The sequence below is a fragment of the Microtus ochrogaster genome, unplaced genomic scaffold, assembly GCF_000317375.1.
Source record: "Microtus ochrogaster isolate Prairie Vole_2 unplaced genomic scaffold, MicOch1.0 UNK24, whole genome shotgun sequence".
Lineage (NCBI taxonomy): Eukaryota > Metazoa > Chordata > Mammalia > Rodentia > Cricetidae > Microtus > Microtus ochrogaster.
In genome coordinates this window covers 5,185,352-5,193,089 of record NW_004949122.1, presented here as the reverse complement: position 1 = coordinate 5,193,089, position 7,738 = coordinate 5,185,352, and positions in this window count along the sequence as shown.

The window sequence follows — 7,738 nt, the reverse complement described above, 5'->3', positions numbered from 1 at the left end:
AAAAAAAAAAAAAAAAAAAGAGAGAGAGAGAGAGAGAACTAAGACGTGTTGGTCTTAAGAGAGATGGGCTCCAGCGTGGTAACACTTGCCTTTAACCCCCGGATTAGAGAGGCAGAGGGAGGTAGGGGCAGGCAGAGTTCCAGAACAGCCAAGGCTACCAAAGAAACCCTGTCCTTGAAAAGCAAAATAATGATAATAAAGTAAAAAGGAAGATTGATTGGACAAACAGGGAGGCGGGATGAAGAGTGTGGATATAGGAGCAATACATCTTAAAACCTAAAGACACTAAAGTCCCCAGCAGCCACAGAAGCTAGGGGAGGGACATAAACCAGAGGCTCACATCCCTTAAAGGAACCAGCCTTGCAGACATCTTGACATCACTGTTGGAGTCTAGAACTATGAGGAACTAAGTTTCTGGATTTTTTTCAAGCACAAATTTTGCAATCGTTTCCTCAACTAGAGAAAAGACTAGCCCAAGTGCTCGTTGTGACAGGGCTTGTCATGGCAACAGAAAGAACTGGAAATGGAAACACGATTGGCAGGCCAGCACCTTGGGTTGTTGTTGTTGTTTAGAGGTTTTTACTTTATTTACTAATTTTTGACAACCTTGGATGTCTGAGGTGCTGGGATTGAAGGTGTGTGCTCCCATTCCCATCACCAATCTTTCCGTTGTGGGTTTGGGGTTTTGTTAATGGGGGGCACAGTATGGCAACAGAAGTCAAAGGACCGCTTTGGGGGAATCTGTTCTCTCTTTATGCTATATGAGTCTCAGGGATTGAACTTCTGTCCTCGGGCTTGGGAGCAGATAAGTTTATGGACTAAGCTGTCCCTCAAGCCTTTCATTTGGTTTTGTTTTATGTGTTTAAGAATATCTGGGACGTATGAGACAGCTTGGTGTTTAAGTACTCTGGCTGCTACCCAGAGGACCTGGACTGGATCCCAGCACCCAGATGGTAGCTGAAAACTGTAACTCTAGTTCAGGTAGGAACTAGATAGGACACCCTCTCCTGATGCCTCTGAGCACCAGGCACACATGTGGCACAGAGATACACATACAGGCAAACACCAATATACATAAAATATATTTTTATTATTATTGTTGTTGTTACTATTGTTAATTATTATATTTAGTTTCTTGAGAAAGGGTTTCTTTGTGGAAGCCTGACTGTTCTGGAATTCACTCTGTAAACCAGGCTGGCTTCGAACTCAAGAGTCCTGCCTGCCTCTGCCTCCTGAGTGCTGGATGTGTGCCACCACTGCCTGACTGAGATAAAACGTGTTTTTTAAAGAATATTTTTAATTTATTCGTTGACAGTGTCACACTTGTGTACTATGTATCTTGATGATGTCCATCTTTTCATTTGTTTGTTTTGTCTTTATGCAATGATGGGACTGCACCCAGGACCTTGTGCATACTTGACAAGTGCTCTACCACAGAGCCGCGTCCCAAGCCCTAGGTCTCACTATATGACCTTGGTTTTCCTGGAACTTAATGTGTAGACCAGGTTGGCTTTGAATGCACAGATATCTGCCTGCCTCTGCCTCCCAAGTGCCACCATGTTCCTTCTCTCCCCGCCCCCAACTTTTAGAGAGAGAGAGTTACTAAACCTGGCATCATAACACAGGGCTGTGACTTCAGCATTTAGAAAGTCGGGAGAATTAGGAGTTCAAGGTCAGCCTGGGCTTTGTGAGCCCATCTCAAAAGAGAACCAGATTTACTAGGCAAAAGAGCATCCATGTTTGTAGACTGCTGCGCATCCTGGCTGGCCTCAAATTAAAGATATTCGTAGCCGGGGCATTAAAAAAAAGCCAGTCCTTCTGTCTTAGCCTTCCCAGTGCTAAGATTATAGGCATGGATCCAGGCTTCACTGGTTATTTACCTGGACATTTGAGGTTTAAAATTCAAACCACACAGCACGTTCATTATAAAATCGGGGGATGGGGATGGGGTTGAGAGAGTGTCTATTCTCCACGCTGCCTTAGAACTCATTCCTCTATCTTCCAGATGCGGGGATTACAGTCCTGTGGTACCATGTCTGATTTTACTCACTGCCAAGACTGGAACCCAGGGCCTGTGCAAGCATTTACCGACTGAGCTACAGCTCCTGAAATTAAATAAATATATAAGTGAATGTAATTTTTAAAATGTTAACTTATTCTTTTAAAAAGTGGGGAAAATTGCACATGGCATAAATTAGTTACTCTCACAGAATTGTGGGGAAAGCCTAAATGGTGACCTCACATCCTAGAGAAAGCCAAGAAAACCTCATCCTGCGCTACCCATACAGTTAGTTAGGGCCTGCTCCCCGCCGCCCCTCTCTCTTCCCTTCGAACACCAGAAGATCCAGGCTCCTATATTAGTGCCATTAACCTTGGGAGGAAAGGGGTAGAAAGAGAAAGACATCTAGAGAGAAGACAGGGTATAGAGGACAGGGACAGGGGAAGAGAGAGAGAGAAGACAGGGTGTAGAGGAAGGGGAGGGACGGGGAAGACTAAGCAGCAGCCCCTTGAGCAGAGGTGAAACCTGCAGATACGAGAGAGGGAGGAACTTTGGAGGGAGAAGGTGAAGCAGAAAGTTGCCCCACCCATCTCTTCCCTCAGGCAAGAAAAACATAGTTCCGTGAATGCTTGCTACCTGGCATTATTGGCTTCTAAGTGTAGAAATGTTGGCTTGGCCCTTTAAGGGTGAGAAGGTGACTGCTGGTGGCTGATCCCTGGGCCTCAAACATCTCATCAAGTGCTCTACTGCTGAGCTACTTCCCTAACCCATGGTTTGTTTGGTTGATTTGTTTATTATTTATTTGGTTTTAATTTTTAATTTTTCAGTTTTTTAAGTGATCCTGGCTGACTTTCAGCTCTCTGCAATTCAACTGTCTTGGCTTCTATAGTAAGGGGTTAACAGACACCAAACACCATGTTTGTCTTGACTCAAGTTTTTCTGTTGTATGAATGACTTTTTTTAAATTTGATTTTTATATAGTATATTTTGGCAATATTCTTTATTTTCCTCCAAATTCTCCCAGATTTCTCCCACTTCCCTACCCATCCAACTTTGTGTTCTTTCTCTGAAATAAAATAACACTGAGTGGATTGTGTGTGAATTAACTACTGTTGAGCCCATTGAGAAGACCAGTTTTCCCTCCCACAGAGGTTATCGATTGCAAATACCTTCTTAGTTAAGGTAGGTTAGGGTCATAAGGCTTAGTTAGTTAGGGTCATAAGGCTTTTGTTTTGTTTTGTTTTGGTGTTTGGTGTTTGGTTTTTCAAGACAGGGTTTCTCTGTGTAACAGCTCTGACTGTCCTGGAACTTGTTCTCTGTAGACGAGGTTGGCCTCAAACTCAGAGACCCACCTGCTTCTACCTCTGCCTCTGCGTCCAGAGTGCTAGGATTAAGGACGTGGGCCACCACTGTCCATTTTTTACTATGACCACTTCTCATACAGTATAACTATAATGTATCTGTTTTGTATTTACATATATATGCATAAGAAAACATAAATACTCTCTAAGTGGTAACACCAGCCCGTAATCCTAGAACGTTGTAGGTGGAGCTAGAGGGTCAGAAGTTCCAAGGCCAGCCTTCGCTACCTACTTAGTGAGTTCTAGCCTGGGCTAGTTAAGATTTCATCTCAAATCAGGCACAAGGCCGTTAATCCCAGCACTTGGAAGGCAAAGACAGTCAGATCTCTGTGAATTCGAGGCCAGCCAGGTCTACAAAGCGAGTTTTAGGACAGCCAGAACTGTTACACAGAAAAACCCTGTCTGGAAAAAAAACAAAAACAAAAGAGAAGAAAAAAAACATGGGAGGACTGTAATTTATTGAGAAAATGACTGTCATTGAAGAAAGAAAAGCAAAAGCAGGAAGCCAGATGGTTAGTGAGGAAGACAGTGTGGCCTCAGGGGTAGCTCCAAGGGAAGGGAGCAGGAAACTAGTCTTGCAGAGAGGGCCGGTTCACACTGTATTTTAATAAACAGTACTCAATCTGTAAACCTGTGGCCCTAGAGTGGCATCATTATGCACAGAAATACAAGGATAATAAATCAGGTAGTTTGCAGGTCACTTTGTGCCAGAGTACGCAAGGAGCTGGATCAAAGAGTATAGCCCTGATTCCCAAGAGGCCTGAGTGTGACTCTGCCTTGTGGAATGTGAGCTATCTATCAACAAAGGCACTGCCCTGTTGTTGTGGACAAGTCTCTCTAAACTACAATTTAAATTTCTTTTCTATCTAAGGAAGATAATGCAAGTAAATAAACAATTTACACAGCCTACTCTCTACTTAAGAAGAAAGGAGCGACTGGTGGGCTGGCTCCTCCACCAGGAGAGTGAATATCCAGGTGGATTAGGGTTCATTATCCAGCATGGGAGGGGAGGGGGGGAGATCTGAAGTTCTGGAGTTGAAGACCTGCCTCTCTAGTCTTAGAGAAAGAAAGGAGGGGACTTAGGCAGAAATGTCCATACAACCCCAGTGATACTCCAGCAGCTCTTCCTGGGTAACTCCTAAGAAAATTCTTAGGATACAGCAGGCCTTCCTAGATAGCTTACACGGCCCTTTACAAACAAAGCCATAGCCTCAAAGAGAATTGCTTTAATGGACTTCATTACAACCTTTTTCTTTAAAAATAAACGAACCGCCTCCATCCCACCCCCATCTGTCTCTGTCTTGACACATGCTGTCCTGTAGCCTGAGCTCCTAACTCAACAGGTAGTTGAGGATAATCTTGAACTTCTGACCCTCTGTCTCCATTTCCTCAGTTCTCCGATTGCAGACAATCAGTTTCTCAAATCTTTATCTCAAAAAACAGAGCTGTCTCCGGTGGTTTGGGTCTGTAATCTCAGCTACTCAAGAGGCTGAGGCAGGAGGATTGAAAGTTCAGGGTCTAGCCAGGCAGTGGTGGGGCACACCTTTAATCACAGCATTCGGGAGGCAGAGGCAGGTGGATCTCTGTGAGTTTGAGACCAGCCTGGTCTACAGAGCTAGTGCCAGGACAGGCTCCAAAGCTACACAGACAAATCCTGTCTTGGGGAAGAGAAAGAAAGAGAGAAAGAAAGAAAGGAAGGAAGGAAGGAAGGAAGGAAGGAAGGAAGGAAGGAAGGAAGGAGAAAAGAAAAGAAAAGAAAAGAAAAGAAAAGAAAAGAAAAGAAAAGAAAAGAAAAGAAAAGAAAAGAAAAGAAAAAATTCAGGGTCTGTGGGGACTACAGGCCAGCAAGGCAATTTAGCAACTTGGAGAGACAGTGTAGTACTCTGTTGGAAAATTTAAAAAATTAAACTATACACATACACAAGCCAAATAGCCAGAGAATATCACAGGTGTTGAGCTGAGTGTGGAAAGCCCCTGGTTTCCAGGTTCTTGTGTCCCAGAGAAAGAAATTGGACCGGGCACATGGAATAGAAGCAGAAGTGGAGAGCATTTATTAAGAAGGGGAAAGGGCACACCTAAGGGGCTGGGAAGACAGATATCCAGAGGTGTATTTGCACATGAGTTCTGATTATTCATAAATGACTTACATAAATTGGTGTTTGTTTTTAATTTTGTATCACAGTGATTTATTTTTATTTACTGTAGGAAGGGGACACATGCATGCTACAACTTGCGGGAACTGGTTGTTCTCCCCTCTACTCTGTTACTCTGTGGGTCCTGAGGATCAAACTCAGATTGTCAGGCTTGGCAGCAGTGCCTTTACCTTCTCTGGACCTTCCTTCCTTCCTTCCTTCCTTCCTTCCTTCCTTCCTTCCTTCCTTCCTTCCTTTTTCTTTCTTTCTTTTTTTTCGTTGTTGTTGTTGTTTTTTTGGGACAGGGTTTCTCTTTCTCTGTATTTGGAGCCTGTCCTGGAACTAGCTCTTGTAGACCAGGCTAGCCCTGAACTCACAGAGATCCACCTGCCTCTGCCTCCCAAGTGCTGGGATTAAAGGTGTGTGCCACCACCGCCTGGCTTGGAATTACAGAACTTGTGAACTCTCATGTGAGAGATGGGTATTGAAACTGGGTCGTCTGGAAGAGCAGCCAACAGGGCTCCAGACCTTAGTAGGCCCCTAGATCTTAGCATAACTGACTCCATGATGGAAGTACCATTCAGGGTGTAAATAGACAGCACATAGACAGCACCACCTGCCAAAACTAAAACAAAGGCCTAATACTTCAAAGTCTTCTCTAAATGCGCTAATGTTGCTTTTTGCCTTCTGTATTTCAGCTTCTGGCTGACTGTTCATGTTAAGTGAAGTATGAAACTATTGGGCTATGTTGGGATCCTGAACTCCCAACGTGGTCACCAGCTGGCTAATAAGGACTTTCTATTTGCTCAAACCATGTCTAAGCAGTCTCTCTGATGAACACCCCACAGCACTTTTTTTAAAACAATTTATTTATTTTTATTTTATGTACATTGGTGTTTTTTCCGCATGTGTGTCTGCGTAATGGCATCTTCTGAGTTATCATGTGGATGCTGGGAATTGATCCAGGGTCTTCTGGTAGAGCGGCCAGCACTCTTAACCTCTGAGCCATCTCTCCAACACTATTTGAGCCATCTTGATTATCCTACAATAGCTAAATTTTAAACGACAATTTGCTCTTCAATATTAATGTAACTAATCTTCTGGGTTTTTAATATCCCAAAGAGGCCAAAGCCAGTGAGCCCCTAAAATAAATGAATAAATAGCCATGCATTGTGCGTCGAAGTAACCCCAGCACTCCAGAGGCATAGGCAAAGTGGATTGTTATGAGTTTGAAGCTATCCTGGGCTACATATTGAGTTCCAGGACAACCTGGAGTACAAAGTGAGATTCTGTCTCGAAACAAAGCAAAGGCAAAAACAAAACTGAAAACCAAAAAGGGCTGGGGGATTGATTCAATGGTGGATCAATTGTCGAGCATGGGAGGCATTTGGTTTAATCTCTAGTTCCACAGAAGAAATAACAAGGTGACGTCAGAACGTGGTGGGACAGTTTGGGATCAGTGCACTCGCCTAGCAGGGAGCTGTATCCACATACTACAATAAAAAAATAATAGCCTATTATTAAAATAATAAAAGAATTGAAAGCAGTAGTTATAAGACAGTTTGGATTTCATTTTTATTTTCGAAACAGGGTCTTTCTATATAGCTCAGGCTTGCCTTGAACTAGGGACACTTCCCCCTCACTAGACTCTAGAGTCCTAAGATTGCAAACGTGTCCCAACAGGCAGTTTGAATTCTTGTACAAGCTTTTGATAATTAGTTAAGTGAATCCGAAAGACGTGGCAGGCTTGAAAATTCTTATGCAAATGAATGAGAAAGCTTGCAGGTACAAGAACCCTCTCGAAAACAAAAACCTGCCTTGCTCGATCGAGAGGGTGGGGACAAGATAAATGATTGAAGTGACTTCCCTATCTTCAGTTCCCCGCACCGCACACTTGCAGGGCAGATGAATGCTGTTCCTTCTATGTGATCAAGGTTCACTCTCTGGGGTCATTGGCTTGGCTCAGCTGGTAAAGGTGCTCTCTGCCAAACCTGACAACCGAGTTCAACCCCTGGGACACACACACACACACACGTAATAAGAAAAATATTTTTTAACTCAACAACAACAAACTTTACACATACAGAAGCTATGGTGACAGTGGGAGAGTCAATCAATCCCTAGTGGTGATGAAAGATATGCCATCCAAGCCGGGCGGTGGTGGCGCACGCCTTTAATCCCAGCACTCGGGAGGCAGAGGCAGGCGGATCTCTGTGAGTTCGAGACCAGCCTGGTCTACAGAGCTA